The sequence below is a fragment of the Chrysoperla carnea genome, chromosome 1 (assembly GCF_905475395.1).
Source record: "Chrysoperla carnea chromosome 1, inChrCarn1.1, whole genome shotgun sequence".
Lineage (NCBI taxonomy): Eukaryota > Metazoa > Arthropoda > Insecta > Neuroptera > Chrysopidae > Chrysoperla > Chrysoperla carnea.
In genome coordinates this window covers 79,589,420-79,613,108 of record NC_058337.1, presented here as the reverse complement: position 1 = coordinate 79,613,108, position 23,689 = coordinate 79,589,420, and the positions used below count along the sequence as shown (strand labels likewise).

The 23,689-nt window shown below is 28.3% G+C and overlaps 1 protein-coding gene across 2 annotated transcripts in view; it reads left to right on the top strand.

Moving 5' to 3' along the window:
- LOC123305008 (neuropeptide F receptor) overlaps nt 1-17,539 on the top strand; it is a 97,214-nt gene extending 79,675 nt beyond the window's left edge. For both annotated transcript variants that reach the window (XM_044886598.1, XM_044886599.1), the window contains exon 7: nt 17,487-17,539. The gene's annotated coding sequence lies outside the window, so the exon portion shown is untranslated. The remainder of the gene's footprint in view (nt 1-17,486) is intronic.
- The last annotated feature ends 6,150 nt before the right edge of the window (nt 17,540-23,689 follow it).

Here is a 23,689-nt window from a genome sequence, read left to right as displayed (position 1 = left end):
TTTGTTTTGAAATTTGATGAAACTCAGTGAATGGGGTAATTTTGATCAAAAAAGTATAAAATCAGTTTAATTTAATGATTGGATCTATAGAAAGTACCATAGGCATTTTCAAAAAAAGTTCCCCACTGTAAACTAAAATCCATAAAATTGTGAACAAAGGGAGGATAAGTGAGGGCTATATCGTGATAGACTTTGTTTTAAATAGGAGAAAGTGCCCAGCAAAGCGGGCGGGTATCTGCTAGGTCACATATATTATTCATATTATTCACATATATGTGAATGCAAATTTTATATTTTATATTAATGACAAAGAAAAAAATTCTTTTTTTTTAATATTCTGAAAATTATCATGTGAGTTCATGTGTTCGTAATGTGTGCTTATTTTTTGAGAATCATAAAATCACAATATCTAGATTTAAGATAGATTCCTAAATCACATACTGTTTTCTTGAAAACTATGCAGACTTAAAGTAGAATTCTTTAGAATTTTCATTTTTTTTAAGCCAAAATACTATTGGCTTTGTTTGTTCTGGCTGTATTCATTAATTTTGAAATGATACTGTTAAAGAAATTTGCGTGTAGGTATCAATCTATCTAATAAATTATTAGTTAAAAAAAGTTTTTTGAGAAACTTCATTAGTCATTACTTTTATACTTTTGATTGGCAAAACACTTCTTAAATGTTTCTTAAATATAGGAAACTGGCCAGTTTCTTTTTAGAAAATCAGGTCCGAATTTCAACGTTTTCATATGACTTGTGCCGTTATGTCTATCGTTTTCCAATTATCATAGAATTGAGAATATGACTCCAAACATGTATGCGATTTTTTGCTAAAAATAGTAAAATTATAATATAATAATAATTTGCATGTACTAAAAATTTGCAATGCACTTTAAATTAAAAATAAATCGGCCTGTAAATGATGTAAAATTACTCCGTGAATATAGTCGAATGGTATAAATATTGGGCACGCTATTTTTGAGTTTGAAAATCAGTAATTAATTCTGCAGTAAAAATTTACAACATACCTACTAAGTATACATGATGAAGTCGACAAAATTCTAGCTAATTCGAAAAAAGGGAGACTATTTTTCTATATGTTAGTCATGTGGAATACTCAGAAATTTTTTTTTCATTTATGTTAAAACGTATTCAGTTTTTAGCCCTGTCCGAGGCATAAATGAAAAATGAGACACTTGTACCCATTTTCTTATATTATAACGAAATATCTCCTAAATATATACAAGCGATTCGGTCGGATATTTCTTCCACATCAAAACTTTTTGAAATAAATTTCCATTAATATATAAACCATAAAATTTTATCTGGTGAGTTAGAAAACGAATGAAATAAAAACTGTTGCTCATGTTCGTGACCGTATAAAACTGGTGAGCTGATAATTTGAAAAAATTACTATATAATAATAATATGTTGACATTATTATAGATACTACGACCCGATGACCTGTATATATTTGTGTAGTTAGAGTAACAAACATTAAAATTTATGCTTATTGAAAAAGTTATCGAATAAATTTGAGAATTTATTTTGAAGACATAATGTCGTTCAATTAAGAGTAAATACTGTGTACGATATTACTTATTTTGATACATACGATCGTCAACTTTTCTAATGTTATTATAGTTGTTACCGTTTAGTTTAGCCAATACAATTCCTTACAACTCAAAGTAGTTGCTGCCGCCACGTGACTAGTCAAGCTGGCAACTAATTTATATTCATTGAATTTAAATCTAAGTTATGAATAAAATAAATGTGAAACGAAAAAAACTAATATTTGTATCACGTAAAAGTTTTTTAATGCTTTAAAAATATCGTAAAAGATAAAATTTATATGTCAGCTAGACTAGTTTTTGACGTATAAACGTCAAAAACCGAAGTCGAAACCGAAGATTTTTATGTATTCTTTTTGGAAAGCGCCGCAAGGTAATATTTTTTTTACATAAACAGAATCTGTGATAAATTTTCTGCACGATGAAAACTTTTTTGAAGCTCAATCAACGATTAATTTTTGTACACTTAACATTATTGTAAGTTCTTCCATAAGGTACTGTGTCAAAAATTACAATTTTTAAATGAAACAATTAACAATTTTGTGAATTTTTCACCTGTGTTTATTGTGATCAAAGAACTTTGAATTATCATTGACCGCAAACGCTTTAAGGGCGTTCTATTATCACTCTATTTGCTATATGCGTTCATTGGGAAACAGTTTGTAAATAAATTATTTGAAATGGATAGAATTCAAATTGTTTATAAAATTCTGTTTAATGTTTAAATAATTATTAACTGGTAAAAGTTTCAAGTATAGTTATCGATATTATTTTTGAGAAATATCGATTTATATTTTCCATTTAGTCCCATGGATAACCTTACTTTTTGTCACTTTTTGAACTTACAATTCAATTAAAAAGTCTCATGAATTTACGTCCTTATGTGAGTACTTATAGTTTCCTTAGTCACAAGCCCATATGCCTATATGCGTTTAGGCAAGTACATATACAGATATGTATAACTACATGCATTTATTTTTGTTTTTTTTGAAGATTATATTACGAAATTCAAAGAAGAAGCAGTATTAAATGTTCAGTGGATCAATAATATGAAGTGTTCAGATCAATATTTTCAGCTACACATATACGTATATGATTTTTGACAGTTAAATTACAATAATATTTTTTATACAAATGAGTACATTTTCCAACTTTAATTTAGCGAACTCCAAATCCTATCATTTTTATGACTTGTGACCATGGGAACTTTTATTCAGAATGACTTAAACTATCATTTCCCAAAATTGGAAAAAGTTTAACCGAAATGCATATCACATCTAATTTGTGCGAGGTCTTTTCTTACCTTAAATGTACCTAATTTAAGAACAACAAATATTATTCACAATTGGAGCTAAAATATCTAAAGTAATGTAATATAGTTATTTCAGTGATGCTAAAATTGATAAAATAGTACACATTGATAAAATATATTCTCCCAGTAGCATCTACCATTCGCTTTAAAATAAAATCATTTAGGTGGAAAATAATGTGTAACTCCATTTCTGTTTTCATTGTAACTCATGGTTATGTGTTGTTATTAGAATTATATCATACTCTATTATATGATTTTAAACAGGGTGCTCAATTAATGCAATGGTGGCAAGTAAATCAAGGACTTTTAGCTGATACCCGCCTTTTTCACTGGGTTTAATATTAAAAAACACCGCTTTATAGCCTCCACCTCTCTTGATGTGCGCAGTTTTTAATTTTGTTAAATGTAAAATAGTCATAAATCATTGAGTATATCAAAAAAGTTGACCATGAATGGTTTGACATTTACTATTTTAAATTTTACAGAATACTTTAATTCATATTTCAAAATATAATCATCATTTTGAACAATAAATTTTATAAATTTTACAGATTTCTGTAAAAATTTAAAATAGTAAATGTCAGATTAAATTTTTGTTTTTGTTTTTTTTTTTAAACATATCTTTATAAATTATAGCTCATGTGTTATTCGGAAGTATGAGCTATATTGCTGTAAAGTTTCATTAAAAACCATTCGCTAGTTCTAGCGCGAAAGCGTAACAAACAAACAAACAAACATCCTTACTTTCGCATTTATAATATGTAGAGATCTTATTTGTATAATACATTTTATAGACTCATCTAATACAGTAGAAGTGCAAATTCAATGAAATTCTTCAAGAAAACTCGTGCAAAACCAAAACTGGTCGCCAAATATTACCAAAATAAAGTGCAAATCAATGAAATTCTTCAAGAAAACTCGTGCAAAACCAAAACTGGTCGCCAAATATAACCAAAATGATGTAAATGATGCATTTTTATTTTTTCTAAATTTTAATTTTATTATTTGTTTGAAACTCTTTCGGTTTGTTGTACAAGAAACTACATTCCCTTCTATATAAATGAACTAAGCTATATGTTACAAATATACGAATCTTAAACATTAGTCTAAATTAATCTGTATAGGTATTTGGAACTAGAATTGAATGAAAGTTTATAAGCCCAATAATTTGATCTTAGTTATTTTTAGCCCCCGTGTGTGCCTGTCTGTGGTATCGTAGCGCCTAAACGGATGAACCGATTTTCATTTTTTGGTTTCCTTTTAAAGGTAATTTAACGGAGAGTGTTCTTACCTATGTTTCATGTGCAAGATTAGAGTTTTGTACCCCAAAAAACTTAAAAAATGACGATGATCTTAAAAATCGATTCAGTTTGGAAAATGCATGACATATAATTTTAACATATAAATAATTATTATGGAAATGAATGATCAAATAAACATGGCTCAATTCATTTCGAAAAGTGAAATGGTAAAATAATTAGGTAATTCAAAGCAATAATTCAAAAGAACAATGTCAACTCAAATATTTCAATTTCAATTAAAATATTTCCAAAAAATAGTCTCAAAAAATGATAGCTCTTTAAGTATCCTTTTCATCTCATCTGATGTCCTTGACCATCACTTTGATATTGATTTAAGAAGGAGTGTTATAAGTTTAAAGTGTTTATCTGAGCGTCCGTGTTTTTCTTAACAACATCGTAGCCCTTAAACGGTTGAACCGACTTGATTGAGAACATTTTATGGCTAAGTTTCCAAAACGGTTTACAAGAAATAAATCGCATTTGTCGGAGGTTTTTTCAGTTTTGTAAATTTCACTTGTTCTGACGAGTGTTTAGCTTTGAAAGCAGCGTTTAAAGTTTCACTTCAATAACGATTTTTAATGAGCACCCGGTATATTTGTTTTGTAATCTTTATGCTATAATTTTGATAAAATAACATTTGTATCATGTATGATATTATGAGAATATTACCTATATTACATATACGAGTACAACGAAAAAATCAAATAAAAGAGAAACGGGAAATACATTAATTTATGTGTATGTACAGAGTGTTTCAAATATAAATTGACACCGAATGTAGGAAATACCAAACTAGCCGATGGAGCCGAGGTTGTTAACCAGTATTGGTTTTCCAAGCTTTGGTTTGCCAGTCTTAACCCAAACCTTGGCAAGCCAATGTAATGACTAATACCGAATTTGCCAAATTACACAAAATACTTGATGATACTATAACAAAATTTGAAAGTTAATTTAGAATTTATTAAAAAACGAAGTTATTGTAACTTTCAAAGATTGTTGGCTGTCTCTTTCTTGCAAAACATTCTTTTATATGTAATCTTTATTGTGATACATAGAAGTGATGCTATTTAGGAGTTTAAAACGTTCATATTAGCATATCTCTAAAGACTTTACAAAAAAAACTTCACTTTTCTTTCGATGCAGTAAGAATTTTTAACCTACAGTGATAAAATATAAAAAACTATTATACATAATTTCAAAAGAAAAGCACCATCTATGTACAGTAATCAGAAGTTTAGAAAGGACAGAAACACTTAGTTAACAGTTTATTGTACAGCTTTAATTATTATTATATAGGTGTTATTTTTTCGATTGAAAAAAGTTTTAGTTTCATGGTGTCGTATCTGTAGCTATATTCATAACATGTCGAGGGTACGAAACTATACGATTTTACACTTTTTTATATATTCCAAATTGGCAGCTTTGTTGAGCAAAGGAAGAAACCTGGTATGAATTGATGAGATTTGTCGTTTTTGGAAATTGGTAATAAAATATAACTGTATAAATAATTAATAATAATTAAATTTTTCTTTTCATATTTTTCAATTAATTTTTCAATGGTTTAATTAAATTATTTGAATTTACAAAACATAGATTAATAAATAATATGTTTGACATTTAAAAAAAAAACTACCTATTTTCCTCGATTAGTCATCCATAGAATCTGTTATCGTAACGTTTAAATTTCACTTCAATAATCTCTTTCAAATCATATCGGTTTACATTCTACATATTGTATTTCTATCTCGTTCTGAGTAATAATTTTTATTTATAACTTTTTTTTTTTTTTTTTTTGATAAAATACCATTGTTAGTTGGTTTATATTTTTGTTGCTATATTACTATTATACCGCAAATGTTGTATTGTACTGTTTATTGTTTGAAATATTTACAGAGCATTCAAAAAATATGCAAAGAGTCGAAGGCAGTTCTTTTTGTAAAATATGTGTCCATTATTTTTTTAAGTCTTATAAATAATAATAATCTTCTTGGTTGGGGCAGGGGCCAATTTTAAAATCATAAATGTTTCATCAAGTTAATTTCTTTTCGATTTGCATAAGTAAACGTTGTAGAAAATAATGTTAGTTCATTCACTTAAAATTATCAGGTAGATGCTTATTGACACTATATTTTCGATACGTGTTTGTTAATGGTAATAACGGTAACGGTATTCATAAAAAAAAAGTTTTTTATTTTTTGGGGATTTATCCCTTTCCGCGGAATTATCATCTGTATGATAATTCATATTAAAGGAACATATTATTTTTCATGATTGTAATTTTTCCAAAAATTACGAAAAAAATTATACAATTATTGCGCTAACTAATGAAAATCGAAAAAAAAATTTTGAATAAAATTTAATTTTTAAAATTAAAAAGGGTCTGAATCTATTATAAAAATGGTGATTTCCATTGATACTCTAGCGTTAGGGTTTAACGGGAAAAGGCTCGATCGAGTCTTTCTCGTTTTTCAAAACAAAGTGCCTTTCGAGTTTTTCGACTGTTCCCTTTTTCTTTGGAATTCTGTGTATGATATATATTTTGTTCATTTAAATTACAAGGATGGTACGTATAAAATAAACGTAATAAACATATACATTTCAGTTCAAAGTTTAAAGAAATCACCTTCCCTCTATGTACAAACTTAACTTGAAAGGTAAAAATCTGGATCACTTTAATATATATTTGGTTAAGCCCAAATCGTAGTGCACATTCTGTTACCCGGAATGAGTTTATGTGTGAATATGAGTTGGTCGTGAGAGTTTTACAAAGTCCAGAAATTATCGAATGTCACTTTTCCACAATTACATAGCGTAGAAACAAAACTAACAAATAAATCGTTTGTCTTAAATTTTGCCTAATTCGAGAATAAGACAGAGAAAAATAGCTAGTATTTTTCACGATCAAGTGGTTGATTCACTCAATTAATACTATTCTCGAAATATGAATTATTTTCTAGGTAGATTTGATTTGTCGAGAATACGTAATGAACCTATGTATATACAGAGTTTATTACGCTTTATGACACGAAAGATTATGGCTAAACGGTTTGACTTTAACAAAATTTTCTTTCAGAAAAAGATGAAGGGTTATTGGCTGTACATTTAAAAATTATTTTCGCACTATACAGGGTGGTTGAAAACGGGGAATGTATCAAAGTTGTATTTTTTTAAATGCAGCACTCTGGTTATCATTTCATTTCCAGACTCTACGATCAAAATAAAGGAGTTATTCATTAATCTCACTTTCACTTTACGGTTTTAGAAACATTCTTTATTTGCTGAAATTATAGTAGAAATTTTAACGTATAATTTCTAAAAGTTTATATCAGTTTTTCAAACCAAATTTTACTTGGAATCCACTAATCGATTGAGTTTCTTGTCGCAACTATGAATAATTGAATTATGTATACAGGTTGTCCCAAAATTATTGAAATAATTAGTTTTCAATTTTCAATTTATCATAACACCTTTTTCTATAAGCCTAATATATGTTATTTATAAATGAGATAGAGGACATTTATTAATTGCAAGAATTTACAATTTCTTTTGTTGCTTCGTTTTTATTGGACCTACGTCACTTCAGGGAGAAAATATAATAAACTTTATGCTCAGCAAATGTTTGTCTTAAAGTGTTGAGACACCTTAAATCGAACGTAACCAATGCATACCACAAGGCATGGTTTGGTAGATACTTATTTTTAGCTATCTATATGTTTAATAGCGGCTATTAAGTGATGTTTATCTCAAAAGATATAAACGCCAGAACCATGATAAAACACAATTTACCATAGGTCACACCCTAATGTACCTTAAATCACCGTCACTGGTTATAACAGAGCCCGAATATATGTACATACACATAGAATGTATGCGATTAAAAATTGAACGCCCTACACGTTTCTTTAGAAGGAATTCACTATTCCAACAACAACTGGTATTTCTATTAAATTATTGACTTATGGAATGAATCATACATCTCTTTCCAACTAAATGCTTTGCATTTCTACACTGGTAAATCCATATACATAAAAATATAATTGAAAAATTTAATGCATACATCACCAGTCGTATTTAATGACCAGTCGTACATTATGTTGTTAGATTCATGGTACATCTCTTTGCGTATTTGAAAATTTTCCTACTCAACTATACCTGATCTATGCCTAGCATGCATTTAAGAAAATAAGTTTTATAAAATACATTAGTAGAATTTACATTAAAATGAAGCTTTCAACATGAAAACTTGGTTAATAAGATTATATAATATAGAAGAATGCTAGACTTAATGGTATGTCTAGCGTAGCGGGTTCGATTTCCGCCGTCACAACAAAACATTAATTTAAGTAATGGTTGTAGTGGGCTGATGTAGTACTTGGTGTATGTATGAAGAAGGTGCACTCATCCTCTCAAAATAATTGAGGACTTGATAAATGAAATTATCAGCGGAAAAGGTGCAAAAACACATATATGGTATCATAATGGGCCTCGTGGTCTAACATTGTCTCGCGTGGGCAGCCAATATAGCCTAACCTAGCTCCTATCTAATTAAATCGGAATCGTGAAGTTTATTTAATAACAAGAGAAGCATTTTTCATCTCTTTACATTCGAACGTGGTGGTGTAAATGTGTAAATGTTTTATATGGAACATAGAGGTAGTATGAAGATATCAAACCAGTTTCCTGAGGTACTATTTATCTATTACATGTAATAAACATATAAATTTTAGTTTTAGAGTAAATTTTATACTATTTTCCCCAAATAGCTTTATAGTGAGGTTAGTTTTTAGATGTTTGTTAATGTTTACTTATTATGTTGTTAGTTGTTGGAACATAATAATTTTATACGTGTCCTACTGTATCATTTAAATTGAGTTATAAGAGAGTTTGTCGAACTTTCATATATTATTCATATAAGTTGGGTAAATCTACCGGATTTTGATCGTGAATTCAGAAAATTTTGAGAGAAGGCTAATATTTTTAAAAATGGGATTCTTTGTAAAAAAAGAAAAATGGAGTTTTCCGATTCCGGTACGATCCGCACGATCTTCTGCATCCAGTTGGAATAAGTTATCACTGCATTTTTTTCTTTGATAACGTTTTCTTGAATATCTCTGCTTCTATTGATTGAATTGCCGGGAATAAAAATAATTGTTTCTTATGAATTTGTGAATCGGCCTGGCTTGCTATCGAACCCTGAACATAGCAAAATAACTCCAAAGTCTCAAGAAAGCCGCAGTAACTTCATATTTTCAACTTTCTCTGATAAATGCTCGAAAAATGACGGAATTCAGTTGAAATTCTGGAACAAGATGTAACTTCTGGTCATGAAAGTTAATGTGACTTAATTTAAGCGCGCAATTAACATCTTTTAATTGTGAATGAATTCGATATTGAGACTTCAACGAAAATATCCATTTTGAATTATGAATATATTTTGACTTTCCGAGCATGCATTTACGTATGTATCTGTCTCATATGGCTCAAATTATCTATTGAATGTTTAAATTTTTCTTATTGTAAATGAGTATGTAGGAAGTAAAAGGCAGGTTCGGCAGTACCGTCATTTACTAGCCTGTGGCTCACTGTGATACCCTATAAATTTGGCCACCTTTTGCTGATTTTTGGCTCCTCGATTAATTTGAGAGGCTGAGTACACATTCTTGGTGAATATACCATGCCCTTAATCAGCCCACCTCAACTTTGAAACTGATTTTTTGGTGCGACGGTGGGAAACGATCACACTACCCTAGGAATTCCGCGAACGGACTTCGTGACGCCCAAATCAACTGGGATATTATAGTATCGAAAAGAATGAGATATTAAGAGTGATCTACAAGTACGGATTTGAAAATTATTGCCACTTGATTCTAAATAATAATGATTAGAATACAATATCTATGTTAAAACATCTTAGTCCCAGTTAACTAACTTTTATTATATTTTTGATAAGTAAATATAAAAAAGTTGTTTACATCGAAAATAAAATTGATCGCGTAACTAAAGTTTGTATATTAGGAAGATACTTCGATTTAATAATGTTTACAAAACTTATTAACGTAAAACCAATAATAAATTATGTAGAATAACCAAATGGATATACATCTAAAAACCTTCGAAATGTAATAGGTAAATCCTTATAATTCCTTATAACAAATTTTCATGTATGTATACATTTGTTTCACAGGAGCTGCGTAAATTAACCGAATTCTCACTCGAGAATTAAATAAAAGTTTATTATCTCATCATTATCACTATCACTAATTCCGATTTTTAATTTATAGTCATAAACAAAGTGTGTAGTGTATAAAACTTTGTCCTCTGCTATCGATCTCCTAATAATATATACAACACCCAAAATTCTTGTATCTCTAAACTCTCTTATACCTTTCAATTTACATCATCATACTAAGACCCTTCTTAATCCCCAAACAGATTCTGCTTCCAACTTCAGAGCTCTCTTAACTCCCTATATATTATATGAATATTCCGCAATTCAAGTGTGAAAGATTTTATTTTCAAAAAACAAAGTATCCGAAGGTCAGCCCCGGGATTCAAGGTGTCCGCATATCATATTTTATAGAAATACCTTCATCCTTTTATAATTCATGCAAGCATTAATTTCATATTTCGAGCAATTTTTCATTTGACAAAGTTAAATGTAATCAAAAAATCAAGATTGTAAGAAAATTTCAGAGCATTATTTTATTTTTACTTTAGTTTCCTCGATAGTTGGAGGGAATTTAAGCAAAGCTATTTACGAATTGTAAAGTAGTAATTTTTATTGTGTTTCACCGCTCTTGCTGACCCCTCCTTCACTATTTTATACGATCTTATTTACCAATGTAAAAAATTAGCCTTTTTTTATAAAAAAAGAGCGGCTGAAATATCAGTCAATTTTATTCCAACCGTCGTGACAATCATTAGAGACCTAAAATCAATAGATGATATTCCCGAAGAGGAAAATAGCTAAAAGTTTTTACGATCAATTATGTTTGATGTCAAATTATTCTATACTCGAATTGTGTTACTTATACAGTGCATGTAGAAAGTCATTGAATATTTTAAAATGTTCTACTTTTGTTTAGAAACCACCATAAATATATTTTAGTTAATTAAACATTATAAGATCGATCGTTCGATACTTCTTATTCAATATTTAATGAATTGGAAAATTTGGTTCTTAATTAAACCTAACAAATTTTATACCTATATAAAGCTTATTTAAATATTTTTCTTTTTATCAAAATAAATTGTTAAACATTTTTCATATTTTCACAAAACATGCACCTTTATTTCACAAAAAGTTTGTTTAATTTTATTATTTTACGAATTTCACTAATTTTCACTTAAAACATTTCAAAAGCTATTTTTGTGCCAAATATCATCGAGGTATGCTACATAAAATACAAGCTTGTATCCCGAATGTGTTGTATGCGATAGAATTATTTTTTACAAGTAAGCCTACCCATATTGCAACGTCTCAAAAAATAAGCTCAAATAATTTCTAGCCACGAAACCTATATGTATTTTTATCATTTGTAGTGTTTTAAATTTATATGAATTTTAAAAAATGTAAAAATTTGCTATTTAGTGATCGTTCAAACATATTCTATGGTAGGTTTATTGACAAATTCAGAGTCTAAATATATTTCACCGTAAAAACTCTCCGTTAGATTTAAAAACAGCCAAGTAAGATTGAAAGTTTTTCCTACAGAAGGAAGCTCAAAAACCACCGCAGCCCGTGCTAACTCGACCCATCTACAATATTTTGATTTTAATAAGTGTTTGCGTTGCCGTGAATTGGCAACGGAATTAAAACAAAACAGAAAATTGAACGAAATTAGTTTGTATTAACCAGCTCAAAATCCCACGGAACGTTTAATCTTCCGATGGCATATATAATCCGTAAGGAGGTTAAAAATGTAATGGTAGTAAATATTACTTTACTTTGATACAGTAGAAGAATAAGTTATATAAATACATTCACTTTAAGAATTGGGCCTACATGTATGGCCTAAAGAAGATTAAAGAGAAGATTAAATTTATTATTTCTATAATTTCATCATTTCCCAAAAATATATTTTTTAACCATCCTATTCCTCTAGATATGTCTAACCATTAACAGATTTACTACCATCATCATTTGCCATGGCTTTAAACGCTTATTTATATACCTGGAAAAATGCTGCTGCTGTGGTTCGGGCCGGCATCTAACCTAAATACGCCACTGTATATGCGATATCTTTTGTTTTCCAAAGTGTGCTATCGAAAGGAAACTTTGTCCTAATGGAAATGAAAAGGTGACATTGTGAATTAAAAAATTAAGTGCGAATCTACTCAACTTTTCTAGGGAACACTGATACTTTCAGTTGTCAGAATGAGGACGAGGTATTCCAAATGTATTTTTCTTTTAATAAACTCGGTGGACGTTTGAGCAAACTTATCTTAGTGAAAATATGTTTGAGCTGGAAATTACGGATCGTTATGAGAATTGGATTCACACCAACAAGAGTAGTAAAAAGAAATACAACTATCAATATCGCATTTTAAATCACATTAAAATGAATTTACACTACAAGATATAAAATAAAATAGCATATAAATAAATAAAAAAACTATAATAATAAAAAGTTTCTGTATTGTTTTATATAAGCAAATATTATTTATTTATTTCTGTTATGCAAATAGGATTAAAATTACTTTTTTCAATTCTAAGAAATGTACATACCTACCGATCGATGAAAAATAAATACTATATTGTCAAGTAGTCTGGAAAATAACTCAGTGTTTTCTCAAAATTCTTCAACGTTTTTGCATTATATCAGATGGTTCACTTTGAACAGCCCAGATGAAAATTGCTTCAATTGGTCTTTATGTTTACAAAGTGTTGATCATACAAATAAGGCCTCCGACAGCACGGCTTATTGTTCATTGGAGTCGGGATTTTTTAAGGTTATTAACTTTTATTTTTTCATACCTGTATTTTTTTGAATCTCCTATACTATTTTTTCATCAGTACAATTATCAGATTGATACCAAACACTAGTATATTAGAATTTTTTTAGAAACACAACACGGCGGTCTAGTCTTTTCATTACCTTTCTTTTGATACCAAACATCATGAACTTTTCTCCAAATTTGAATACCAAACCGAAGGCGAAGTGGTGGCTAATGGTCACCATATATATCCAGTTTGTCACTCCTGATACTGACATACTGAAATAACAAAGAACACCATAAAAATACCATAAAAAAAGACATCATATCTGACGCTAGGCAAAATATTAAGAATCGGTCCTATTTGCTAATTTGTAGTTGGTTGAGTTTAAAGTTCAGCGTTTAAAGTTGACCAATCACTTTGTTTGACTGAGCAAAATTTTAAATGAATATTCCTATAAATAATATGAGGGTGTCTTCAACTTAAATACGACAACTTCTATGAAGGAAAAAGTAAAATAAGCCAATTCTCATAATTGGTATTGATAGAAAATTGATTTAAAGAAATTGTCACACTATCCTTTTTCCTCCCTTAAAATAACTTCATCATCTTTTTTTGAGCATAAATGATATCTCCAGAGAAAGGAAAGAGTTTAGCTTGCCTCAAAAGCTTTTCTATCAAAATTCAAAGTTTATTTCTAAATATAATAATAAATCAATACATTATTTTATTTTAAAATAACTTTTTTATTTGATTTAAATTATTCATTATTTTCAATATACCCATATCTAGTTTTTTAAAAGAAAAGCTTTCACATAAAGCATTCTAATGGAAAAATAAAAATAAAATCTACCTTGTTTTAAAACTTTAGTATCAAACGGCGCTTATCAAACAAGATATATGTATAAGTTCATTTTTACGATTTTTTAACAATCTGAAAACATTTCAAATTTATTAAAATTTTCATGTTACTACTTCTTTATCATTAAACTTTGAATTTTATACTTCTTAAAAACGATAAAATAATTCGAAATTTTTCCCATTCTTTCGGCATATAATGTTAAAATTACATATTTCATTACCGTCGCTAAAAAACCAACGGGGTAATCGACGTTGTCCGTTTTTTATTATTAAGTGTCTTCCAAAACTAGAGTCAGCACTTTTTTCAGGCCTTTTAAAAAAAAATCTTTAATCTTTAAATTTTAACTGTGGAAAATTTTATTCTCAACAAAAATTGTAATATTAACATACTGTTATACCTATATATTTCTAACGATGTCTTATAATTAACTTTAATTCATGGAGATTCCCAAATCTAGAGATTCCCAAAAGTAATTCAAAGTCTACTCATTTGATTTAAAAATATAATATTCTACTGAATGCAAACTTTCATTTTCGTTGATCAAATGGCATTTAAGGTAAATTAATAATAAAGTAGGTCTAATTTTAGAACAATATCATTTTTTTGTTTTTTCTCTCCTAAATTTTGACTTGAGTGATTTGTATAAATATTAATTAATTATGTGCTAATCTGTTTGCTAAACGTTGCACAGCTATTTTATTGACTGATTATATGGAAGAAAACGCTTCGCCCTTCATAAAAACCCAAATGCTACTGTAAAAATAAGTTCGAAATCTAAAAGCTATGTGTGAAAGAATTATTAGATGGAATAAAATGATATAATTGAAGTTTTAGTGTATTTGCAGTATAAAGTTATTACGATTGCTAAATCTAAATTCCAAAGAATCTTCTATAATTAAGCAAAATTTACTACCTCTAAATGGTCAAAAAATGAGTTTGCTCTTTTTAGCAAAATTTTTTTTCTTTTAATTCATATTCTGTATCTTTCAGTGTGCCCCCCTCTGGCCTCTGAAGGCCACGCCTCTGTTTTTATTACTTTCTTCAATCATTCCATACAATACGTATTACATGGTTGATAAAATTTCTTGTTTAAATTTAGAATACACAAACGAGCAGATATATTTTTTTATGTGCTATACTTATAATTGAAAATTGCATTATTTTCCTTTTTTTTAATATTTATGTATAATATTGGTATACAGCATAAACAATAAAGAAAAAAATACACGTAACTATTCACTAAAGTAGTGATGTCTTATACTAGATTAACATATTTTTTATTACCTATAAAATAATATACAGTGTCTTTGATATTTTTTAAACTTTGAATAAAAACAAAACAATAGGGTATTTTCCGTAGTGAAAAATAAATAATGAAATTATTATAAAAATTAAAATTTATGTAGAAACTAGCGGCCCCGACGGACGTTGTCCCGTAAAAACGTAACTCCAATTCATGAATACCTATACTACGTTTAGCCTGTCCGCTAAACCCATCCCGCTAAACCCCAATTTAACTCCTATTTATTGGAGTGGCCTGACCTTCGACCTTTGGCCTGACCTTTGATAGTAGAGCTCGCTGCGCTCGGATATGGCTCTAATAAATGCCTATTGACAATACCTGAATACTATTAAAAATACATAGTACACATAGTATACATAATGTGATATGATTTATATGCGCTCCCACCATTTAATGAAATTTCATTTTTTTGGTACGGAGCCCTCAAAAACAGTTGTACTGGACCAAATTGTAAATCTAAACCATCCTCGAATCCCCTTGAACTCACACAAAAAATTTCATCAAAATCGGTCCAGCCGTCTAGGAGGAGTTCAGTCACATACACACGAACACAAGAAATATATATATATTAAGATATACTTAAATATTCCGATTTTGAGTCATAAATGCACATTATTGTTTTATTATAGTAAATTTATTGAAGGTCGCAATTTTTAATTTGTATATCACGTGACCTAAAACACGAGCCGCCATGATGTGACATCATAAAACTTTCATAGAAAATATAGGTTATGTTGCCATCAACTTTATTTTTACATATAATAATTACAGACACAAGTGTTGTTTTTACCAATATTACGTCACTAAAATGACTGACAGCGTTTTTGCGAGAATAAAAAAGGATAAAAATTTTATTTAACTTTATGGCTATTTTTGTGGCTTTTAATTAGGTAAATGAACATTTTGAAGTACTTTTTCAAGTATAGTAGAATACCGTATTCAATGGATCAAAGTATATTGTGGTTCTTTTTTTCTTTGTAGCTAGTACTTTGATGTAAGGTTGTGCATAAAATATCGTATCAAATGCCCACCATAGAATTTTTGCAGATCTGAATTCATATGAAACGGTTTAAAAATATTTTCTTTGTAGAAAGACTCTGTACAATAATGTGATACTGCTAGCACAAACCCTTTTTGAAGGTAATTTTATTTATTTTTCTTCCACATTATAATAATTAAAATGTATGAGTAATAAAAAAACATAAACCATTAATTACTTCGTGTAGTAATAATAATTAAATATTCCAAAATATTATGATTATCGACTTTAAATACTTTTATGTAGTCACGCATGAAAATTACCATCTACAGGTGTAATGTGTTTGTTTCTTACGCTTAAAAAATCAAAAAATCTAAAAATGGTGTGTTCGTTTCACAAATCACAACAATTAAGCACAGCAAATGTCTCACTCTATTTCACCGTTGTATTTCCTTTTATCAACATTTTTTCTTAAGATATATAGGTGCTTGAATATTACTGAAAGTGAAGTATCGATGGATCCCCGAGATTTTATGACGAAAATGTTTATGTATGGAGCAGACTAATGGTAGGTCCACACGATACCAACTTCACACAGACTTCTATAGAATTTTGTCTGCGCAACAAATCAGTGCAAACGAAAGTCGGTATGATGGTAAAGTCTGAGTTATAAAAGTCTGAGCACGGAAGTTGGAAGTATTTCCATACTAATGATAAGTCTGCACATACATTTCGTCATCATATTTACATGAACATTTTCAGACTTTTAGTTTGTACAGATATCTGTACCAACAATAGTCTGTATTGTGTGAACCCACCATAAGCCTTGGTAATATCATAATGTCTCAGACTAAAGTTGTAGCATTGCGCTTATACAATATATTGATGGCCAAGAATATATCTATATTAAGGACATGCAACCTCATCTGCCGAGCTTTAAGAGCACCTATGGCTGAATTAAATGCTTCTATCTGGTCAAGGTCTAGTCATCGGTCGTTGCGTACAACATACAAACATTGCAAGTTACAAACGTACGTACAAACATTGCAAGTTACATAAAAGCTCGTAAAATAATAAAAGAGTTACATAAACGCTTGTAAAATAATCAAATAGTGCCTACGTTTTCTAATTACAAAATAGTCAGCACACATTTTTTATATAAAACATGCTTCAAGAAAATAGTTTTTTTTTAATTTTTTTATATATTTGTATGTTACAGGTTACACCAGCCTTGTTTGCCGATTACAGTGTGAACATAATTTTTTTTTTTTTTTTGTGACAATAACTTCGACGAATAAGATCGGGATTTAATACTGGATTTTTATGTGAAATTAAAATTTTTGAGTTTATTTTATTTTATTTATTTTTTTTTTTGATTTATCACGTTTGACTATACTTACCTATATTGTAAAATATATATATATAAAAAAAAAAAATTAATTAAAATCAAGTGTTCAAAATCATTGAAAATCTATAAACTTCTGAGTAGAGTTTTGGTTTGATTGCATTTATAATAATAAGTAAAGAATAATTATATTCTTTCCTTAAAATTTTTCGTAATGCAAATAGTTTCGAAAAAGCATTTTTCCTATAACCATTTTTTCATTTGAGTATCGTCTGATAATCTCACATTAAAAATTTTATTGAAACCACTTCAATGTAATAATTAATGGTGTGGCGAAAACGTGACGAGTCCAAATTAGCATGCCGCTTGTATGGTATTGATGGGGCAAGCTTTCTATTGCAGTGTCTCAATAGTTTAAAAAGTCATTTAGACGATTAAGTACAGAAAAATTAAAACATTTCTATCAAAACTGATTTTCTGAGTACTATCGTATGTCTCCCGAATGTTTATCGAAAACTTAGCTCCGCTTTACTTGCACTAAAAAAGAGTAATATTGTAAATTTTTACCCTGATCTAAGGGTAAATATTGAAGAGTTCTTATTAGAAAATATTTTAATTTTTACAAATTCCTATTTTTTTTAAAGTTTCCAATACCTGCGGAATTTTTCATGTTCACGAATAGCTGTATTTAATTCAACAATTAAATTTCAAATAACACTTGAAGGAATTGTAAATTTATACCCAATTTATGGACATGAAAAATAAACTGATAAAACGAAATTAGAGTTTTATTTCAGATCTTTTTGAAATAAAAACATAATTTCGTACAGGGAAAAAAAATTTTTTTATATAAAATACGAAATAAATAAATAAATGTATTTTTTGTTAATCTCTATAATTATACAAGTATACCAGTTTTTATAAGTATGAATAATAATTATTTGAATGTAGAATCTGCTTTTGAGCCCATAATATCATATCCACAAACTCACCTTATTTTAGTGCGTGGGTGTGCGTATTTATAAGTAGATGACGCTTCAATATTTATTATTCTTCAAGTATTAATATTAATATTATATTATATTACATTATATAAGAGATACTAATTATAAAGTTGTACATAAATAGAAATAACTGAATGTTTTAATACAGTAGTTTGTGTATGGTAGGCATTCGTTTTATTATGTATGTCATAACGATTGCCTGAACTTGACACAAAAGCTTATGTAAATAGTAAAGAAATCATTGTTCCCTTTTGTAAATAAAGATTTTTTTGTACCAAAAAATTTTATCTGGAATGTTAATAGATAAAGTGCCTATGATAAGTTCTGTATAACTTGTACAGAGAGAAAAAAAACTTTTCGTTTGAACTGAGAAAGAATTTTGTGAAAGTGAAAAATAAGATAATAAACGCCTTAAAAAAAATAAATGCTTTGTTAGATCAACAATATTTTAAGATATCTTCGGTGGCGTGTTTTCTGAATCACACTGTTATAAAAAAATTTGTAAATATTAAAAGAAAATATATCTGTTATTTATTAAATGTAATTTTATCTTTTTTTTCTGATGAAAAATAAACAATTTTTTTATATGAAAATAAAATTTTTGTAATAAATGTTTTCCTCCATTACTAAAATTTCAGTGATTTAACCTTGTTACAAGTCACCTCAAGGGCATCTCCAGAAAATATTATATGGTTCCTGTATAATAAAAGGTAGGTGAATGATTTTTTTTTTTTAAATACAGTGAAAGCTTATTATGACTACATTGCTTTGTGTAATTCTTTAAATATACATTTAAGAAAATAATAAATGAATTTATACCTGACTGCAAAAATGGCCTGTTTTTTATGGTAATGATTTACTAATCCAGGATTTGATAAAGGTCTTCAAATTTTCAAATGTATTATTGTATATTTATTGTAATATAATATTTATTTACTATGAAATAACCAGTTATTTAGTAATTAATATTTTAACGAGCTGTTTATACAATGAAAATTATTTTGAGCATTGACCAATTAGAGAAAAGGGGCGGTATTTTGATCAATTAGAGAAAAGGGGCGTTATACAGATTTCTGGAACTTTTTTTTGCATTTGAAAATATGTTTAAAAAAATCAATATTACAACAAATCAGTTTTATAATATTCTCCTTAAGGTAGTAAGTACTATCGGTAATAAATAGACTTTGCATTCAGAATTGAATGAAACTTGGCATAGTTGTCCATTATTATATCATAATTAACCAGTTAAATTTTTAGGGGCCTTCAGAGAACTGAAAATCTGAACGTCCAGTTTTGTGATATAAAATAATATCTGTGATTTCCCATAAGGATCAATGTTAAAATATCTTTAATATATCATTTTTTCAGTTAGCTGAAGGCCCCTAAAAATTTAACTGGTTAATTATGATATAAAAATGGACAACTATGCCATATTAAATTCTGAATGCTAAGTCTATTACCGATTGTACTACCTGAAAGTTTTTTTATTGTTGATATTTCAGAGCAGTTTAAATTATTTTCAAAAAGACTGTAAATATTAAAAGCTTGTACTGTTATACTTTAATATCTAGCAGCATCAGTTTCTTTACTTGAGTACTTACTTCAGTTTTGAATAATTCAAATTTATTTTTGGTAATATGATAAATCGGGGAGAACCGTTTGACTTACTGATCTGAAATCACAATTTTTTCTTTTGTAAGCGATACTTGTTTTAATTTTCTATTTTTCTTAGTATTAAAATTCGTAAAATAACGCGAGAAGTAAAAACTCCAAACTGAATATAAAAGTCAACGGAAATTAAAAAAGTTAAAGCTTGCAAGTAAATTTAGATAAAATTAATATCTATTTATTAAAATACTGGAGTTACAGTAACATGGCGACTTTCATAACAGAAACATTTTGATTTTTGAATAAAACATAATTTCAATTCTATGTATTATCGTACATAATCCTGGAGAGTAAATCTATAAGAACGAATTTTAAAATTGTCTACAATTACATATAAATTATTTAAAATGAAATAGACGGAGTTACAGTTAACAACACAATCATCAATTTGAAAATTTGTATTTTTATAAAAAAAAAGACAAATTATTTTTAAATTTTATTTATTTTCATTAGCCTACCTATATATTAATCATTTTGCGTTTTCTGGGCGAATTTCAACATTACGAATACAGAATTGTAACAAAATATAGAAAATAGTTTATTATTACTAGTTTAACAACCGAATTTAAGCATTTATTTTGATATAGTGAAAACTTTCGTAGTCTTTTCTTATAACCATAATTGTAATTATTACAATGAGTGACATAAGTTGACTCTACAAAAAATAAGTGAATAAGTTTTACTGTAATTATAAATTAGCCATGTAAGGTAAGTGGTATTGGTTAAGATGGATATATTGCGTGTATGATGGAATCAAATTAAATAAAATGGTTTTTTTTCTTATAATAATGGTTGACATGACTTTAAATTTGACGATTATTAACATTAATTTTATACTGTAATACAATTTTTGTAGTAATTTTCATATACATTTATTAAAATTGTTAATATATATTCACGACTTTATGGTTTAATGTCTGCGAGAATAGTCTAGTACCTACAATAAAATTGACGCAATATTAAGCACAAATAATAGTTTTAACCTGTTTATAGCTTAAGTGTTTCTCTCGCGAACTGGGAATATAGGCAAAACCAATAAATCAATCAAAGTATAAATGTAAATTAAATTTGGTAGGTACTCACTGGCACACCCTGACAAACTGACAATGACAAAATTAATAGGTCGATTCAAAGTCAATCTTTTTGGTAAAAATTATTTCGCATGATTTTATACTTCACTATGCTTTCAATGAATTTTTAAAGTTAAAGAGTTTTTACCAAGCAAATTCTAAATTACCATATTAGATTCTTACCTATTGTCCATATGTTTCCTCCTATCTATTTTTTCCAAGCGAGATACTTAGGAGAAGGATCAGTGAGGAAGGACCAGTCAGGAAGGACCAGCCAGAAAGGACCAGCCAAGAAGATTTTTTCTTTTATTCCTTCTTATGACCTTCTGTATTTTTCAATAGGCTACAGAAATATACAGGAACCAACGAAATTCATGTGAACATTTCATCGACAATTTCATTATGTATTATATTTAGATATATAATTTAGTTATGTAAGGATAATATTATGACCCGATTATTGGTAAATAATTTTATTGAACTGTGATTCGATAAAGTTATTTACTTTTTATTAATATTATATTAATTTATTTTGTTAATTATTTCGCAAACTAGGCCTCAGATCCAAAATTGGTTAATAACTTTTTCCTTCGTCTTTATGAGTTTATTCTGAAATCCAACGATCTGTAGTCAATTCCAGAATGCCCTGTATAAATATTACCAAGTTTCTTCTTGTTATAGCATGATTAGGTATATTTTGTCGATCATTAGCTGATATTATCTGTTATTTAATAGACGAGATTCCGAGGTTGGGAGATTCTAACGATTTAAAACTTGTAGGGATCAATTTAAAATAAATTTGATTTATAAATCAAAAGTAAAGATATTAAATCACTCTTTCTTGAAGAAATTTTCAAGATTTGAATAACGACAAAATGAAAAGTTTGTTTAAAAAAATAATATTTATAATACTAATAATTTGGATATTAAGTACTTCACGCAACGGAGCCCTTAAAAACATAATATAGTTACCCATGCAATAAATTTTTATATACAACAACATCGCACGCAGTAACCAAAATGTGTGTCAATAAGGCGATAACAAACACTCTAAAACCGCATACGAAATAGTCATAACTTTAAATTAACGTTCAGGGACAGCTAGAATACTGATAAGAAAAAAAAATGTATTTTTATATAGGCATTAGGTACTTGTATGCTTCGAAAACATTTTTTCATCATAGAAATAAATTTATTTATACGATAAACATAAAAACAAGTGATAATAAACAATTGACTGAGATAGTTGTTGAAATATCATATATAGAGTGTTGAATGCTAGTGCTTGTATTATTTTTATAAATAAGTTAAAAAAAACATGAAAACCACACAAACGTTCATGTAGGTTAAAATGGCGGCCATTTTTTTTCCGATAATTTTTCTAGCAATTTTTTGTTTGTTTTATGAACATGCTTTGAAACAAATAATTAAGCTAAAACAATTTAGTTTAAAAACTTTAGTTTTAATTGGAAACTTTTTGCCATAATTCGGACCCTCACAGGAAAACAAAGATATTTACGAAAATAGTTTCAAACAAAAGTTGTTTATTTTTAGATAAGGGACATTATTTACATTTGAATGTTTTTCCTATCTGTTACGGGTTAAAAGATGGGTCCTAAGAACCCAGCATCAATATTTCAAACCATAAAAAACTTGGGAATAAACTGAATATACTCTGATATATTTAATATATACAGGGTACAATAAGGACAATTTTTCTGAATAACTTGACAATAGATGTTTGAAGGCATGTTTAAGATATAAACTTTCGTATTTCTTGTTTTGTAAAAAAATTCAATTTAAAATTTCTGAAAAACAAATAACAAGTGAATCAAATGTAAAATTATTTTGAAAATTCGATGTTCTCTTATGAAATATGTTTATCTTAAAAAAGACGAGTTTTTAAGATGTGTAGTAGCTATAACAAGTAAATATTTTCTTGAGTCAACCATTTCAATACATAATTCAAGAAAATCAATATTTGACTATACTTGAACGTTTCTATTAAAGTAACTTTGATGTAGAAATTATAATTTTGATTCTAGAAAATAATGCTTCACATTCAATAAATTTCTGTAGGCAATTTTTTCACATTTTGTCACAATTTAATATCCTTCCGCCCCCATTATATCAGTTATCTTTTGCTGCATCATAGTGTATAGGGTCCGTTGTGATACCAAAAAAGGGTCGGCCCATCCCCGGTCACTACTCCATGAACCATTTGGAGCTATTTAAGAACAGCAGGAGTGCTTTGACGTCGATGGACTTGAGGTCGGAGAGGTCGACATAGAGAGGCTGGCTTAAGTAAGTCCATCTCCTCATTTTAAGAACTGGG